The sequence below is a fragment of the Mastigoproctus giganteus genome, chromosome 11, assembly GCF_048544385.1.
Source record: "Mastigoproctus giganteus isolate SK-2022 chromosome 11, ASM4854438v1, whole genome shotgun sequence".
NCBI lineage: Eukaryota > Metazoa > Arthropoda > Arachnida > Uropygi > Thelyphonidae > Mastigoproctus > Mastigoproctus giganteus.
The window spans coordinates 143,250,841-143,270,681 of NC_143585.1; the positions used below are offsets into that span (position 1 = coordinate 143,250,841).

Sequence of the window (19,841 nt, forward strand, 5' to 3'; positions counted from 1 at the left end):
AACTCAGAAATTTTTTTTGGCTGGTGCAGCATAAGCCTCAGGCTTCCTTGCACCATATGGCTATTAATAATAATAATAATAAACTTCCATCTGTCATTGTAATAGTTAATAGCTTAAATAGATATTAGGTGGTAGATGACTTTCATCAACCGGTGAAATACCACCACTTTGCTTATTGGAGGCTTGAAGTGGTGAAACCCATGTTTAGTCTCTAGAGCAAAGTTTCCGGCATCCCCCACCCCCCATACTTCTCCTTTAACCCATGCACGGTACTAAGTACTATAGGTTTGATACCTTTCGTGTTTGGGGTTTTCATAAAAAAAAAAAAAAAAAAAAGATTCAAGGCAGAACTATACAAACATTTGGAGTGAGTAGATGGGTGAAATAAGGGTTTTTTTTTTTTTTTATGGCTGATGCTATATAAGTTTGCGTCCTTGCTTCATGTGCCTTTGCTAATGCTAATCATTACAAACTTGATTTTCAATGGAATTAAGAGCAGAAAATTTACTTCTCGTGTAAATGGTAGTTCAGCATTCTGGTCTCTTGTCAAAGCATTTGGCTGCATCTTCTCTCTACCTATATACCCACCTCTGTGACAATCTGATAGTCCTTTTGCATCCACATATAAAGATAAACGTCCTTTTGCATCCACATATAAAGATAAACCCGACTTACCAGCATCATACCTTTTTTTCTAACTCTTGTATCAATGGTTGGTAAATCACTTCCTACCTACCATGTCCAGTACACTCCATTTAATGTTTCCCATGTTCTCCGACAGGAATGATGGTAAAAGTATTCTGAACAATCTTGATGACATGAAAGTAGTGATTCTTCATGCATTAGGAATCTGCAGATAAATGAACCACTGGGTGGCAGTGATCACAGTGTGCTGAAGTGGGATTTACTCAAGGAGGTAACTACCATCAGAGGTAAAGGGAAGGGTTTTTGCTTTCGTAAAGGCGACTATGATGGTCTGAGACAGTATTTAAATTCTATACAGTGGGACCAACTGATGATGTTACCAACAGCAAATTCAAAATGGGAAGCATTCAAGGAACTAATCTTGGAAGCTACCAGGCTTTACATACCAACCAAGAAATATTGTTCAAGGTTCAGGCCTAAATGGTTGTCAGATGAACTAATGAGACATATGGCAGAGAAGAAAAATGCATGGGATACATACAAATTAATGGGTGACGTGGAAGCCTATGATAGATATAAGTTGGTCTGTAACCAAGTCACAAAGGAGATTAGGCAGGCAAAGGCAGATTATGAGAAATCCTTGGCAAAGGATGCAAAGAAAAACAGAAAAGAGTTCTTTACCTATTTAAACTCAAGAAGGAAAGGGATGAATCAGATTGGTCCACTGGATGTTGATGGTTCAACAGTTGAGGATCCAGCTCAGGTGGCTAACAATCTAAACAAGTATTTTGCATCTACATTCACACATGAGGAGTTATTCAGGAAGGGGAATGTCGTAGGTGAAGTAAACATTGGCAGTGAGCTAGATGATTTTCTAATAACTGAGAGGAAAGTGGAGGAGAAATTGTTGAGGATAAACATAAAAAAGGCACCCGGGGTGGATGGGATCTATCCAGTTATATTAAAGGAGGCAGCAAAGGAAGTAAGCAAACCCCTAGCCATAATTATGAGAGCTTCTTTGGACTCAGGGGAGGTACCCATGGACTGGAGATGTGCAAATGTAACCCCAATTCACAAAGGAGGATCAAAGGCTGACACAAGTAATTATAGACCTGTTAGTTCGGTTCCAGGAAAATTAATGGAGGCACTGGTTAAAGAAGCACTGCAGGATCATCTGGACAAGAATTCAGTTATAGCTCAGACACAGCATGGGTTTGTTAAGGGCAGGTCTTGTCTGACCAATTTGATTGGATACTATGATGTAGTCACAAAAGAACTGGATGCAGGGAATAACTTTGATATTATATATTTGGATCTTAGAAAGGCTTTTGATACTGTTGCGCATGGAAGACTGCTGCACAAATTGGAGAAGTGTGGCATTCGAGGCAAATTGCTGCTATGGATAAAGGGATGGTTGAGTGGCAGAAGACAGAGAGTGGTAATCAATGGACACTGCTCAACGTGGACTAATGTTATTAGTGGAGTTCCTCAGGGTTCAGTGTTGGGTCCATTGTTGTTTTCTGTATTTATAAATGATATTGATGATGGTGTATCAGGCTTAATGTCCAAGTTTGCAGACGATACAAAGGTTGGCAGGGTTGTTAAGGACACTACTGATACTATGCTGCTGCAACAGGATCTGGAAAGGTTGAGCAGATGGGCTGAGAGGTGGCAAATGAAGTTTAACATTGACAAATGTAAAGTACTACATATGGGAAACAGTAACCCCAGATCAACGTATCAAATCTGTGGTACTACGCTGACAGTGGTAGAGAATGAAAAGGACCTGGGGGTAATTGTGCAGGCAGATATGAAGTTCTCTGAGCAGTGCAGACGAGCTGCAAGAGTAGCTCATGGTGTCTTGTCAATGATATACAGGAATTTTTCTAGCAGGGACAGGGATGTGATTATTCCCTTGTATAAGGCATTGGTCAGGCCACACCTTGAGTACTGTATACAGGTCTGGAGGCCTCATTTCAAGAAGGATGTAGAGCTGCTGGAACGAGTACAGAGAAGGGCAACAAGATTAGTGAATGGAACAAAGGGTTGCTCTTACGAAGAAAGGCTTAAGTTTTGCAAATTACAGAGCCTGGAGACTAGGCATCGCCGAGGTGATCTGATAGAGGTGTACAAGGCTTTGAATGGCTTGAGCATGCTCAATGCTGATGGGATTCTTCCTCTTGCTCAGAATAATCACCTGAGAGGGCATAAATTCAAATTGAGGAAGGACGGATGTCGGATAGATGTGCGGAAATTCGCCTTTAGCCAGCGGGCAGTTGGTTTGTGGAATAGACTTCCATCGCTTGTTGTTGAAGTTGATAGCCTAAACAAATTTAAGGCTCAGCTGGACAGGTATTTCGAACGAATTGAGGGGTGAAATGGGAGTAGTGGTTGTTTTTTTTTTTTTTTTTTTTTTTTTTATTGGCTGATGCTGAATAAGCTTGCTTTCTTGCATCATATGCCTCTACTAATGCTAATGCTAAGTTCCATGTCCTAATGGCATTTCTTCACTTATTCTCAAAACCTATATATATATATATTCAACTTTTTACACTTTCTTATTCCACTGGTGTTTTTGCTTCTTGAAATTCTTTTGAAAAGAGTGACAAAATCCCTCCCTTCCAATTATCATACTTACCCCTTCTCTTTCCAAAGTATTGGAAAAATCCATAAACTTAACTCTTAAACTATCTTAAAATTTTTCATCTGATCAATGATCACCAAATGGATTCCATCGGTGTTGATGCAATGGTAGCATAGTGGCTTATGTTACTCATCTTTGGACAAATTCAACGGAAAAATCTGGCAAAAGTCAAGCAGTTGCCCTTGACATTTCCAACATTTTTCGTCGTATATTTTTCATAAAGGTCTTCTAAACAAGCTCCCATCTTATGAACTACCAACTGTTTTTTTTGAAATTGGGCAGCGTTTTCTCTCTGTCTGCTCACTGTGGTTGATGATAAATAGCTCTGTCTTCTAACTTCTCCACTAATACTGCTGTTCCCCAAGGTTCAGTTCTTTCTCCCACTCTTTTCTTCTTGTATATTATTAAATTTTTTCCACTGACTGGAAATCCTATCCATAGTTTTAGCACCCAAATTCCACCTCACTTTCCGGTTTGAGAAACCTTGCTCTGCACAAACAGTCTCAACCTCTTAAGTGTTCACCACCACTTCCTTAAATGCCAATCTCCAGGTAATTCTCCAATGGGTGAAGGACCCTTAGTTAACTTGAATCCTTCTAAAACTCAGTCCTGTCTTATTTCTCACAATTTCTCTTAGCCTTCTCTCTCCTGGCAAAAGCTCATCATAAATATTGTTTCCTTTGCATTAAAAAAAACAAAAAAAAAACTGGTGTACCCTGTATGCATGAAAGATGTTTCATGTGAAAACATCTTTGACGAAAATCAGAACTGTTTTAAAATCAAACAGCTAGAACCAAAGTTATGAATGATGTAACGTTTTATGCTCACACCCACTACTTACTCTACTGAATCAATGTTTGGAAGAGGTTAGTGAAATCCAAGCCAATAGCCTATTACCCATTTGATTGTGACCATTGGTTTAATAGTATGATTGCAACAATACAAGTATTTGTATTGTAGCAATCTGCATTTTTGCTACATTCTAGTGTTAGGTGCTGCTATAAATGTTTTAACATCAATAATAATCTGATTAGGGAAAGGGATTGTATACCACACTACTATAGCTGAGTGTTCAACGATGCTGAAGTCAAATGTAGAGTGTTGTCGAGAGTATCGAGGAAGCCAACCTAAGAAAATAAAGACGGAGTGTGCGAGAATGACAAAGACTATCCAGATTGTGTAAAAGACAAACAGAAAATCAAGCGTTGCATTTAGCAGTGCCACTCCATCTAACAATGATGTACCCGAAGTGACTATTAATTATGTACAATGGAATATTTCTCCAATTGCAGAGCAGATGAGTTGAAATGATCAAGCTCCTTTTCCTTATGCCGACTACTATTTACATAAGAATGCACATCAAGAGTTTGAAGGGAGATTTATAAAAAATGATTTCTGTTCTGTATGCTACTTTGTGTCGTTCAAAAACGACACAAAGAAACCAGCTGCTGAAGATACACCACTGATGTGCACTACATTTCCGATGTTGATGTCGATGGGGCCCTTGTGTTTAATAGCCATAGAGGATCACTTAAGAACAAGGATCTTAAGTGTTACCCAATGGCCAAGTTATACTTAATGGTTGTCTATATTTCTCGTACCGGCATACCCATGATCATGAGTGACAATTTCAACGTTAACTTTGGATTGGAAGAAACTAATTACTTTTCCTGCAAGAAACTTGCAGGAAAGTAATTAACGGTTTATTAACGGAAATTGAAGAATTGGTGTTTAGAGTTATATTGAACGAAACGTTCAATATAACTCTAAACACCAATTCTTCAATTTCAACTACAAGATCGGGTACCTCAATCGACTGTGTTTTCCAGAGTCATTTAGATATGTTGAAATCGCATGTATACATCTCTTACTTTAGTTAAAATAAAATCCATTGTATCTTGTCTTCCAGCTGAAATTATGGAGATTTGTGAATGATCAATAAAATTTTTACAATACAAAAGCTCTTTTATTTTGTAATCAATATATACAAATCAAATACCTAAAAGAAATGCAAAGATTAGTAACCTTTATGGAAACTATGTCATTTCTGTGTTGCATTTTCGTTACAAATTGGTTTTAAGTCTGAAATTTAGTAGGTGCTACCAAAGATGTTTTCACATAAAAAAAAAAATTTTTTTTTTTTTTTTTTTGCTCATGGTATTACACTTCTAAACAACTACTCATTTTATACAAATCCACCCTATCATGAAACACTGTTTCTGCATCTCTGGGGGGAAGGGGATCCAGGGTTGGACTGGCCCAGCAAGACATGGACCAGTGCAAATTGAGGCAGGGTCAGTGAGGATGACGAAACCAAAATTTTATTTTATTATCTGTGAATTGAAATATGGACGGATACATTTTTATGTCCGTCTATAACTAATTTTCCTGCATTCCCTTTTAAATTCTTTACTGTAACTCCTTCTCCTCTCTCTATCCCCCTTTGTCATCGCCTCTCTCTCTACCTGCACCCTCTTTGTGACGATTTAATTTATTCTTATTGAATAAAACCAATTGCCTCTCATGAGTGTTTTTTACACTATGAGGTGAGGATACCCTTGAAGTCTGTAAACATATAGTGTACACAAAAAACTGACATCAATTCCAATTTGAGAACGGAGGACATGTGGAATACTTTATTATGCTTTATATCACCTGTAATATTTCTCTATAAAATCCCCATGTTGGCTATCCTTATGATTTGAGAAGTATGCACATACACACAAAAGGGAACTCCATAACTCACTTCAAACTGGACCTGCATTAGCTTTCAACACCACTATATAGAACACAACATAATTTGCTCGTGTTATGGTGTCGCACACTGCCAATCAGTTAATTTATTGTTCAGTCACTGCAGCTTACTCAGAAGCAATAGTTTAATCCAATAGTTGATAATTTCATTGTGGTACTCGCAAAAAAAAAAAAACATTTTGGTAAGTAACATCACAAGTTCTTGAGTTTCAATAACAAAAATTGTTCATCGTAAATAGGAAAGAGGTATTTGGTTCATTTACCACTGTATTATTTTATCATCTCAAAACCCTACCTTTTTGACTATTTTCTTCCTGTTCCACCAAGAAAGTATAAATAACAGCAGCTGAGTACTGCCCAAAGGGCTGAATGTCTATTTTACAATTCAGGTAGTGAATTTGTGGCTACTACCCTGTACTTCAAAGTCAACTCTTGACATCTTATCTGATTCAGTGTGTCAGTAAGTGTACATTATACTATTATAAATAAATATTTATCAATTTTAGGGGTTAGTTAGATATTTTGTGATTAAAATTCCAGGAAAAAAAGTATATTTTAATCTGTTAATTCTGGAATATGTTAAACCTCTTGCCTATAGAAAAATACTTTGAGCCAAACAATTTTTCAAGCAACAAATCCCTAAGTTGGGAGGTTAGTCTTATCTCTAAACATTGCAGATATTGAAATTGAAGTGCAGATCGCAGTTGACCGATGTTTATCGCAATGACGGCATGAGACTTTTTATGTGTATTTATTTTCTGGAATACAACCTATTGGCAGATAAAATAGAATATTTTTAATGCAATTTTTATAATTAATGTTAGTAAAAGAATAAGAGAAGTTTACCTCGATATGATACGTAGAACACTTCCATAAGGAAGGAAAATCACTTTGCAATATTTTCATTAAATTCTTTTAATTCATTTTTTATTTAATTTTTAATTGTTTTTCAATTGATTTTTGATTGTGTTCTATTGTTTTTCAATTTATTTTTCACTGTAATGTAATATTTTTGATTTTTTAATTTAATTTTTTACTGTAATTTATATTTGTTTTAATTTCTGGAGAGTATCATGCATTAGCATTAGTAGAGGCGTACGATACAAGAAAGCAAGCTTATGCAGCATCAGCCAAAAAAAAAAACAACCGCTCCCATTTCACCCCTCCGTTCATTCCAAATACCTGTCCAGCTCAGTCTTAAATTTATTTAGGCTATCAACTTCCACAACAAAAGATGAAAGTCTGTTCCACCAATCAACTACCCGCTGGCTAGGACTTACAATACCAGGATCCCGAATACTGGTCATTTTTTTCCCCGTACTGATACAAAAATACCAGTTTTTCGGTACTAATTTAAAAAAAAAAAGTTTATAATCTAATCACATAAAGGTTATAAAATCACCTTTATGTGATTATGACGTCCTTATCTCTACTAGCAAATGTTCAATAAATCATCGATAGGACACCATGCAACATTCCACAATTCTCAGACAACTTCATGTCTGACCATTCGTAACTCCCAAGTCCCGTTCCTCCACTACTGACTTCAGTTCGACTCCACCAAGTGTATAAGTTATTTTTGGGTTGCTGTTCTCTAGGTGTAAGACCTCGCATTTTGCTGAATTAAAGCATATAGCTGCCACTTTTCTGACCATCCCGGAAGTCTATCTAGGTCACTCTAAAGAAGCTCTGCTTTCTGCTTGGCAGCGATCATTAACTACCCTACTGATCTTTACATCATCTGCAAGTTTAGACATCACACCCTTTATCCCTTCATAGATGTCATTTAAGATAATCAAAAACAACAGTGGTCCCAATACTGATCCTTGGGGAATCCTGCTTCTTACATTATCCCAATCTGAGAAATAACCATTTATCACAACCCACTGCCTGTGCCCTCACGCCATCATGCTATCCATCTAAGGATTTTCCCTATGATTCCACCCTGCTCCAACTTATAAAGTAACCGCTCATGTGGGACTGAGTCAAATGCTTTGCTGATATCTAAATAAACAATGTCGAAATTATTCTCTAAATCCAGCTCACGAGTGACCTGTCAAAATGGCTATCCAGATTTGTTAAACATTAGTTTCCCTTTACAAAATCATGCTGTGTATCCTACAGAATTCCATTTCCAACTAAATGATCCTGAATTCCACCCTTGATTGCCTCCATTATTTTCCCTACTACTGAAGTTAGACTGGCCGATCGGTAATTTCCCGTTACACTCCTAGAACCGCCTTTATGTTCCAATTTACACCAATCCAACGGAATCTCTCCTGAGTCCGGTGATGCTCTCATAACTAGCCTTAATGGTTCAATGCACTCACTTGCCACCTCCTTTAAGATTATAGGGTATATGCCATCAACCACAGAAGCCTTACTCGCCTGTGGGCACGAAAGTTTTCTCATTAAATCAAAATGTGAAATTTCAACATCATTAATTAAATTTTTTTCAACTTCACTCCCATAATTTCCCATTGACATTAAGGGTTTTTCTTCTATAAATATCGATGCAAAGTAACTGTCGAGTTCGTCTGCAATCTCAGTTGGGGTATCTAATACTATCCCACAAAATTACATATGCATCTGATGTGATTTGTCCTTCTTTGCATTTATATATGTGACGAATTCCTTAACTGCACTCTTTGCTCTCTTTATTCCTTATCCCCACTCTTTGCTCTCTCTCTCTCTCCCAGGCTCAGTAAAGATACTATAGTGAAAATTATACTTCGCTGAATAAAACGTCTTTCTCCTTCAGAAAATGATGAACATAATTCAACCAGAGAAGACCAACATGGAACAGAACATCAGTGTTCCACAAATTCTTTCCAAAATAAGAAATTGCCTGACTTCAATGAAATACTATTAACTATTTTTGCTAAAAAAGTTCAAAGCCTAGAAAGTATGGACTGAGATCGTCTGCGATTATCTCAGTACCAGAATAGAATCGGAAAGGGCATTTTCTGCCGCTAATCAAATACTGTATATACCAAAATTAGATTCATTTTAAATGATCATACTATTGATTGCTTATGTTTCTTAAGAGCTCACTTTATTCGGACAGGTAGTGTAGATGCTTAAACGTAACTAAACTTTGCAGTAACAATATGTATTTTTTTATTTTAGAACAATTATATTTTTAATGATCTTTTTCAGAATATTTATTATTGCAATAAATGTGTATTTAAAACTTGAATTCAAGTAATTACAGTACTTGTTTTTTCCTTACTTTATTAACTGTCATCAAAATTTATTGAGAAAAATGTTTGTATTTGGATTAATACAAATGTTTTTCCAAAACATTTGTATTAATCAATACCGGTATTAATACCGGAATACCGGTTTTATAAATTAAAAATATGGAAATACCAGTATTAAGATTTTGACCGGTACTGTAAGCCCTACTGCTGGCTAAAGGCAAACTTCTGCAGATCTATCCTACAACTGTCTTTCCTCAATTTGAATTTATGCCCTCTCATATGAGTATTCTGAGCAAGAGGAAGAATCCCATCAGCATTGAGTATGCTCAACCCATTCAATGCTTTATACACCTCAATCAGATCACCTCGCAGGTGCCTAGACTCCAGACACTGTAATTTGCAAAATTTAAGCCTTTCTTCGTAAGAGCAACCCTTTGTTCCATTCACTAATCTTGTTGCCCTTCTCTGTACTCGTTCCAACAGCTCTACCTCCTCCTTCTTAAAACGAGGCCTCCAGACCAGTATACAGTACTCAAGGTGTGGCCTGACCATTGCCTTATACAAGGGGATAATCAACTCCTTATCCCTGCTAGAAAAATTCCTGTATATTATTGACAAAACACTATGAGCTACTCTTGCAGATCACCTGCACTGCTCAGAAAACTTCATATCTGCCTGCACAATTACCCCCAGGTCCTTTCTGTTCTCTACCACTGTCAGTGTGGTACCTGTAGGACAGTTTTACATTATTTCACTATATTCCAGACCAGGTGAAGATATAAATCCAACTATTGAATACCTACAAGTAGTCACAAACTTGCTATCTACTGCAAATATCATAGTTTGTGCTTATGTCAACTGCCAGTCAGCTTATGGCATAGCCGTACTGAAGACAGAGTAGCCAGCCACCCTTCCAAGTGCCAAACCAACCAAATAACCTCCCAACTTTTAGCAGTACCATGTGGGAGAGTGACATTGATGTTACTCTTGCCACCAATTCAATAGCTTATAAAATCACAGACTGGTGTGTCCAGGCAGCCTAGATCACAGAACCATTTCCTTCAAACTAAACAGGAAATTACAAACAATCCAACACTCCCTGTTGGATATCAAAAGGTATAACCTTAAAAAGGCAAACTTCCAGATTTTTGCAGAACATACAGCAGCTGAGCTGCAAAAACAGGAAAATGAGTGGTCTAGATCAGGCAAATGGAACCCGGACAAGCAAACACTGACTATGACAAACATTTTAACAAAAACAGCAACCCTGTCTATCCTACAAAAAACTGGGAAAGCAAACTGGGGAAGCAAACAGTTCCCTGCTGGTGCCCCGAACTGACTATACTCAAAAGTAGGGTACACCAGGCGAGGAGACATTTTCAAAGAGCCAGAACATCTTGGCCACAAAATGAGGTGGATGCACTAAAAGATTCTTATAGAATCTCTCAGGAATCAGTATACAGCCCTCATAAGAGACAGGGGGATATTCATGTATTGTGTGGCGGACCCCAGGGTTTCCCCCATTAGCCGCTATTGTACTCCCTGTGTTGAGGCTCACGCCAGAACCGGCCATTTGTATGTAGTGTGTTGGGTGTGTAAATGTTATGTGTTCTGTTGTCATGTAGTCGGCCGGTACCTGGCTCTTAGCAGGTGGGAAGCAGCAACACCTGGTCACAGCATCCCATCCCCGCCACTAGGATCTACTACCTTCATGCTAGTCTATACCAGAACAAAGTTCCAGGATAGACAAAGTTATGAAAAAAGGAAAATGGGAATAGCTGGAAAAGTTAGGGGTGGTGGAGAAGGAAAGAAGTGCAGCGGGGGGTTCAGAGAAGGGACCCACCATAATAAAAGGAAGTTAAGAGAAATTGAGAAAAAAAAAAAAAAAAAGAAGAAGAAAAGGAGGAGGTGGAGGCAATTTTCAGCCTTTGTAGAAGCCACATGTCGTGGTGTAATTCTATCCTAATTTAGGATTAGCAATTCCTATCCTGTGAGCAGGATTAGGAGATGTCGAGGCACATCCTCAATAGATCCTTCAGCTTGAAGGGTAGCTCTTCTGACGTTGAAGATTTCTTTGGCACTCCCATCGTTTGATAGGAGATCCTCTTGGAGCAAAGGCATATCAGAACTCTACAGGAGAAGGTTCGGTAGTTGCAGCAATCCTTAATTTCATTGTTAGATAGGTAATCCAATGGCATGGCACAGCTGAAGCACTAGAATCAAACTAAGTACTATATACACTATTTACAATTTTTAACACAGTAGGTTCGTCACTCCAATCAATAAGGATTTAATTTCCATCATGAAGTATTACCTCAAGTTCGTGAGACAAAATGCAGGAAGTAGCAGTTGAAGCTTTTATGAAATATTCAAATACAATATATTAATCAATTCTTTCTAGATAGCAGTTCCTGTGAAAGTCTACAAAGAGAATGTCAGTCCTTGATCAAGTTTTCAGAGATAATTTCAGTCCTTGTTCAAGTCTTAAGAGATAATTTCAGTCATTGTTCAAGTCTTTCTCTTGATCCAGATTCAGGCTAGCTTTTGTTTCCTCTTGTCGTTTAAATGCTCGTGTTGCAAATAAGTTAAAAGCTTCTAATGCATCTTGTGATTGGATCAGAAGAGGTTTATTCTCCCTGTCATAGGAACCAGTAATGAGTTGTAGTTCATTCCGTAAGTCGGTATAATAGTGGCACTCCAAAAGGATATGATCTGCATCCTCTTCACCTCCACAGAGACAAAGAGGGGAAGGAGACAGTCCAAGTTTATACAGCTTGCTATTGAGGCTGCCGTGACCTGACAAAAGGTATGTTCCATATAGTCCAGGAGCAAACCACAAAAGTTCCCTTTTCCTGAATTCCCTTACATTCGGCAAATACTCTCTTGTCACCTTTCCCGTCTCCGATACAGACCAGTCAGCCTGCCACTTATTAACATAAATAGTGCGCAATCTTTCTTTTTCGGTTGTTATTGGAACATTCAGGTCAAGTTCCACATTATCAAGAGAAGTAGGATGTGCCTTTTTCAGGTGGTATCTCAAATATCTATACTAGACCTCATATTGTATTGGCATCCTTCCTGTCAGGAGCTGCAAAGCTGCAGTAGAAATTGTCCTACAAGTTCTGGATAACATAAGAAGGGCAGCACGCTGTGCTTGCAATAGCTGTTTGATAATGGCACACTTGGTTGCCCTATAACCCCAGGCACCAGCACCATATGTGATAATGGACAGGAATATACAGTTATATTCCTGTATAACAGTTATAATACAATCTCAGTGAGTGACCTTTAAGGCTCCACTCTTGTCGTGTTACTTGTCTCAATCTAGATAATAATGACTTGCATTTTTCTTTAATGTATTTTGCATGGGGTATAAAAGTCAAACCATCATCCAGAATAATTCCCAAGTATTTTGTGGTTGAACTGTATTTAATAGCTTGTCCTTTATATTTTATTTGAGGGGGACGGCCTCTGTCTAACCTGCCTTTAAGCAACATTTGGGATGTTTTACTTGTAGATATCTGGAGTTTATGCTCGTCAGACCACACAGACAGCTCCTGCAGTACCCGGTTGGCAACATCTTCAAGACACTTCCTGGAGTTTCCTTGGACCATGATGGTTAGGTCATCTGCATATGAGATCATGGTTGTTGCATCAAAATGTTTATATAACCAGGAGTCGAACACTAAGTTCCAGCACAGGAGCCCAAGAACAGACCCCTGTGGGCATCCTCTGGTAACTTTTTTTGACACTTGAATGGAACCACTCTTAACAACAAGTGAGCGCTGCGAAAAGTAGCTCATCAGTAACTGGTATATAGGTGAAGACACTTCGGCCTCCCGGAACCTCTCTAGGGCACTTTGCCACCAAAGGGTGTCAAAGGCCCCTTTGAAGTCCACAAAGAGACCAAGCAGATATTTAGTCGTCGTTTCCCGCTGTATCTCTAAAAGAGAAGCAATGGCATCTTCGTTTCCTCTACCCTTTGTAAAACCGATTTGTTTTTGTTTTTGTTTTGTTTTGGTTTTATTGGCGCATTAGCTACTAAGGCTATAATGCGCCAAGACCATGTCATTTATAAAAAGGTTTAAACTTTCAGTAACCTAATTAGTTAGGTCACTATGTCCAAAGGTATAACAAATATATAAAAGAAAAATGTAAATTTTATATACGAGCAAAAATATTTATTGATTTTAAAAAGCTAAAAACAGCAGACACATTGTCATTGTCGGATAAAATCTGACTGAGTGTATACGGCTCAGTCAGATGATTAAAAGCGGTAAAACGGATATTGCTAAAATCTGGACAATCAATTAAAATGTGTCTCATGGATAAAACTGTGCCACAGGACTCACACATAGGATGGTCATCAGCCCTCAGCAAAAATAAATGTGTCAAATGACTATGTCCTATGCGGGGTCCGGGCAAGAACAACTTCCACCTTACGATTCCTGCGCAGACTAGACTGCCACGGTTCAATTACAGGCTTTATACGATATAGTTTATTCCCAGTCTGTCTATTCCACAAATCCTGCCATTGGGAGTGTATCTTCTGCTGTATTGTTTGCCTGTAGTCTGTATAGGGGACTGACAGGCAGCGATTATTATTGGGAATTGCTGATTTGGCTGCGGCGTCAGCCAAATCATTTCCCCTAATCCCAATGTGGCAGGGAATCCAGCAGAAGCGGGTATCATATTCACGTTCTCGGAGGAAGTGAATCTTCTGCTGAATGCTAGACAGAACCGGATGAGGATTATACCTCACAGATATTAAAGCCTGTAACACACTGAGAGAGAATATATAAAATGAACCGTTGGTATTGGCATTCACTGATGTGGTCCAAGGCTAACTCTATAGCGTGCAGCTCTGCAGTAAATATGCTGCATTCGGAGGGAATCTGCTCCGATGTAGTGGTGTCTGTAAAGACAGCAGCAGATCCCACGTATGATTCCGACATCGAACCGTCTGTGTAGACTGGCACGAAGTCGGAATATTCAGTTCGGTGTGCTGAATGAAGCTGCAGGTAGACAGATGATGGAGTGTCCGACTTTCCCCAATTTCTAAGGGACAAGTCACATGCCGAGACATGAGCATGCCAGGGTGGAAAGGGTTGTTTTGGTGTTTGGGAAACCTTGTCTACCTTGATATTAAGTTCTTTGAGTAGCTCTTGGAGACGAATACCAAAAGGACGATTGGCAGTCTTACGGGTATTGTATAAATTTTCCCATCGTGGCTCAAAAACGAATGGCCATGTAGGATGGTCTGGCAGGGATTTCAGTTTTAAAGCGTACTTTAAAGACAACTGCTTACGTCGAAGCGATAACAGTGGTTCGTTTGCTTCGACGTATAAGCTCTGGACAGGAGATGTGCAATATCCTCCAGTAGCAATACGTAGGGCCTGATGATGGATGGGGTCCAGCCATCGCAGGACACTGTCTCTGGCTGAAGAATATACCTGGGCCCCATAATCTAATTTGGATCGCACAAGTGCACGGTAAAGCCGAAGAAGGATACATCGGTCTGCTCCCCAAGATGTAGAGGAGAGCGAGCGGAGAATATTAAGCCCACGTGTGCACTTTGTGCGGAGTTGACGAATATGATCCAAAAAGGTCAGTTTTTTATCGAATATGAGTCCCAAGAATTTTGTATTCGCTGCTACTGGAATAGCATTTTGTCCGAGCCTTAATTCAGGTTCAGGATGAAGATTACGCTTGCGACAAAAGTGTACGCAAACGGTCTTCTCCGGTGAGAACCTGAAGCCATTATCAAGTGCCCAGGAATTCAGACTATCAATGGCTTTCTGCAGTTGTCTTTCAATAACCTCATGTTGCACGACTGACAAAAAATGCTAAAGTCATCAACATAGAGGGCACTGTTTACAGTTGGAGGAAGTTGTTCTGTGATGGAATTTATTTTGATGGCGAAAAGCTTGACACTTAATACTGATCATTGTGGTACTCCCTCCTCTTGGCTAAAGGAGCGAGAGAGTGAGGATCCCACACGAACTTGGAACGATCGATTGACTAAAAAGCTTTGAATAAAAAAGGGCAGATGCCCTCTAAAGCCTAGGCTATGTAAATCTTTTAAAATGCCAAATCTCCAAGTTGTGTCATACGCTTTCTCCATGTCAAAGAACATCGACACCAAGTGTTCACGCTTTACGAAAGCATCCCGGATGGATGCTTCCAATCTAATAAGATGGTCCAAAGTGGACCGGTTCCTTCGGAAGCCACACTGGATGTTGTTGTTGTTGTTATGGAGGCTTAATGGCACATAAGCATCTATGGCTATAATGTGCCTATTCACTTGTTATTTTAAGAGATGAGGAATTTCCATAAAATCAAAAGAAAATTTTAAATCAGAAATTATTAAAAAGTCCAGTTTGCTTGAGGAAGTCAAAAAATTCAGAAATATTTGCCTTATCACCAATCAGATTTTCAAGAGTTATTGGTTTACGATTATTTATCAGTGAGATCAAGGATGAAACTCTGTGTTGTTTATAGTAGGGGCAGCCAATGAGAATATGTCTAACAGTTAAGATGTTAGAGCAATGTGTACACTGTGGTGGATCGTCCCCTGTGAGTAAATAAAGATGTGTCAGATGAGTATGGCCTATTCTTGCCCTTGAAAGGACTACTTCTTCTCGTCTCGATGAACGGACACTGGAACGCCAAAATTTCGGATCTTGTTTAAACTGAAAGAGTTTATTATTAGTCTGAGAGTGCCAGAGTGCTGTCCATTGTGATAGGCAAGCAGCATGAACGGTTAGTACACAATCTGATGCTGGAACAGGGATATTGGTTAAATCAAAGGTAGTTGGATTTTTTGCAGCTTTATCAGCCAGTTCATTGCCTAAAATACCGGAATGGGCGGGTATCCAACAAAAAGCAACCAGTTGTTGACGTTTTTTGATTTGTAGTAACAAGCTTCTGATTTCTTCTAGAACAGGGTGAACTTTATCTTCGCAATTACTTAGCGACATGATTGAGCTGAGGGAATCAGTATAAATAACAGATTTTAAAGAACAGTCAGAATAGAGATTTTCTAAAGCAAGTTTTATTGCATACAATTCAGCAGAAAATATACTAAAATCTGATGGAAGGGATACTGATACAACTGTATTTGGAAACACTGCAGCTGCTCCAACATTTGAATTAGATTTAGAGCCATCTGTATAAATTTGGTAGAAATCAATATATCTTTGAATGTGAACATCATGAATTTGTTTGAAGTTTGTTGCTTGCAAAGAATTCTTTCTCCATTGGCAGAGGTAAGTGTCACATGTTGGAAGAGGAAGAGGAGCCCATGGTGGTTGAGCAAAGGTTGGTATCTGCTGTACTTTCCGGATGGAAATATTCCAAACCTGCACCAGTTCAAGAAGGCGAAGACCAACTGGTTTAACTATGCTGGGTTTGTTTCTGTATAGGTTTTCTAATGGTGGGTTTAAAAGGTATGACTGAACGGGATGAGAGGCACAACTTTGTATCTTGACAGCATATTTCAATAACAGTGTTTTCCTGCGTAAAGTTAGTGGGGGCTCGTGAGCTTCTATGTAGAGACTATGTGCTGGCGACGTTCTGAACGCACCAATTGCAATTCTCAAAGCACTGTGTTGAATAGGATCAAGCCAGCGTAATGCACTCTTTCTGGCAGAATCATAGATTGGAGCACCATAATCGAGACGAGATCTGATTAATGCCTTGTACAACCGAAGCAGGGAGGTACGATCTGCACCCCACGTTCGGGCAGATAAGGCTCTGAGTATGTTTATCTTTTTCAGACAGGAAGTCCGTACATTTTTAATATGATCTAGGAAATTTAATTTGTGGTCAAGGATTAATCCTAGAAATCTGATGTTAGTAGCGATTGGGATGGAGACATTGGAAATTTGAAGTTCAGGATCCGGATGAAGTTTTCGTTGTCTGCAAAAATGTATTGCACTTGTTTTCTGCTGAGAGAGTCGGTAGCCGTTGAGGCTGGCCCATTGTTGTATTTTATTTAGTGAAATTTGAAGCTGTCTTTCAATAGATCTCATGTTTTGGGAATGGCAGGAGATGGAAAGGTCATCTGCATATAGATAAGTCTCAATTGTGTTTGGAAGCTGTTTGGTGATGGAATCAATTCTAATAGCAAAAAGAGTGGCACTCAATACTGATCCCTGTGGAACACCTTCTTCCTGAATGAAAGTTGAAGAGAGGGCATGTTGGTATCGAACTTGAAATGATCTAGTATGTAGAAAGTTCTTAATAAATACAGGAAGGTTGCCACGTAGTCCGAGAGAGTACAGATCACTAAGTATACCATGCCTCCAGGTGGTATCAAATGCCTTCTCTATGTCTATTGAAACCATTACTAGATGTTCATGTTTGACAAAAGCATTACGGATGGCAAATTCAGCTTTGACCATAAGGTCTAAGCATGACCTGTTTTGACGAAAGCCATATTGACTACGGCTCATTAGCTCTTCCGACTCGATGATCCAGATGAGTCTTCTGTGGATAATTTTCTCAAGGATTTTACTGAGGCAGCTTGAGAGAGATATGGGTCTATAGCTATATGGATTGGATGGATCTTTTCCAGGTTTTAGGAATGCCAAAACTGTAGAGTGATGCCAGGAAACTGGAAAAACGTTTTATAAAAATATACGATTGTAAAAGACTAGGAGGAGACGCAAAGCTTTGTCATTAAGATGTTGTAGCATGACATAATAAATCCCATCTGGTCCAGCAGCACCATTGCGGGCTGTTCTAATGACATGTAATAGTTCAGAATATTGCAGAGGTTTATTATATGGGAGAAGGTTTGAAGTTTCAAAATTAATACCATGCTTTTCTTTAGTGTTTTTAATTCTTTGGAATGAGCTAGTATATGCTGATGTTGATGAGATTTCTGCAAAAATATTGCCCAAAGCATTGGCTATATCTACAGGATTAGATATATCTTGCCCATTCCAGGAGAGGATTGGAGAAGGTATGGTGGGAAACTTACCAGACAGCTGTCTAATTCTTTTCCATATTATTTTGGGATCAGTATGTCTGTTAAAACTGGATGCAAAACGGGTCCAGGATTCTTTCTTTGCTTGCTTTTGTATAAAGCGTGCTTTTGCCCTTAATTTCTTATAATTAATGAGATTGACTGTGCTTGGGCACTGCCGAAACAAATTCCAGGCTTTATTTTTTGCTCTCTTTGCTGTGGTGCATTTGTCATTCCACCAGTAATTATAATGTTTTCGGCCCGGCGGATTTGATAGTGGTATCGTGTCTTTGGCCACATTTAGAAGATGCGACGTGATGTATTCTGTCACATCATCAATATGCTGGTGGCGGATTTTTTCCTCGTCAAGGTCAATTGATGACTGAAATTTTGCCCAGTCTGCTCGGACAAATTTCCACTTTCTGCACGGTTGAAATGAAGGAGTCTTTGCTTTCAGAAATTTGCATACTATTGGGAAATGGTCACTGCCCATGGGATCGTTTATTACATACCACTCTATGGTTGGGACTAGTACTGGTGAGCAAATTGAGAGATCTATTGCTGAGGTGTGTCCTGCTGGGAGCTGTACGTGTGTCGGTGCACCTGTATTGAGTACAGTGAGATTTAGTGCCTCCAAAAAACTTTCAATTAGTCTACCTCGTCTGTCCAATTTAGTAGAGCCCCATAATGGGTGGTGCCCGTTAAAGTCCCCTAATATACAGAAAGGTGGAGGTATCTGTATAAAGAGGTCTTCAAGATCTTTTGAAGAGCAAGTACAGTTTGGTGGTAGATAGATTGAGACTAGTGTTATTGTACCATGGAGAGTTATACGAACAGCAACAGCTTCTATTTCAGTTTGGAGTGGGATATATTTTGATGGGATCTTTGAATGTACTAGTATTGCCACACCACCATGGGCAGCGTTAGCAGTATTTCGATCTCTTCGATAAATCCAATAGTCCTTTATCGAAGGAGAAATTTGTGTGGTTAGGTAAGTTTCCTGTAAACAAAAGGCAACCGGAGAATATTGGTTAATTAGGTATTGAATATCGTCTGTGTTGGAACGAAAGCCTCTGCAATTCCATTGTAAGATGTTGTGGTTCATTTTGGTTTAGTTGAGGATGAATCATCTGACTGTTTTTTGTTTGAAGAGGATTTTTTTCGGTCTTTTTTCGGAAAAGTAGGGCGTCCAGTATCCATCGTGTCATTTGCGTGAAGTTCTAGTATGGGTTCTTCATGATCTGGGTTTACATCTACTTCCATACTACTGGCTGATGATTCAGGTTTATTCTTATCTTTAGCAGTTTTAAGTTTTTCTTTGTTATGCGGAACTGTCCGAGTCTCAATTGGGAATTGTTCTGTGTTATTTGAGACTGTCTCAGTATCATTTGGGATACTAATTGGGGTGTTGGTGGCATTGCTGGTTTTCGTTTTAGAATTTTCTTTTCCTGTGGTTGATATGGTTGCTTTAACCCAATTAGCTAGCGAGACGTTGGGCGGTATCGACACATCTGTTTGAATTGCAGTTGTATGAAAACTTCGGGTTCGAGAGGCATAAGATGGACTTGGCATGGTCAGCATTATTTGTCTGCGTGCCTCAGGATATGTAACTTTGTGTTCTACT

At 39.0% G+C, this 19,841-nt stretch overlaps 1 protein-coding gene across 1 annotated transcript in view; it reads right to left on the bottom strand.

Annotated features, from left to right (window-relative positions):
- Nucleotides 1–19,841, bottom strand: part of LOC150078489 (RING finger protein 11-like) — a 97,854-nt gene that overhangs the window by 20,285 nt on the left and 57,728 nt on the right. The window lies entirely within an intron of this gene.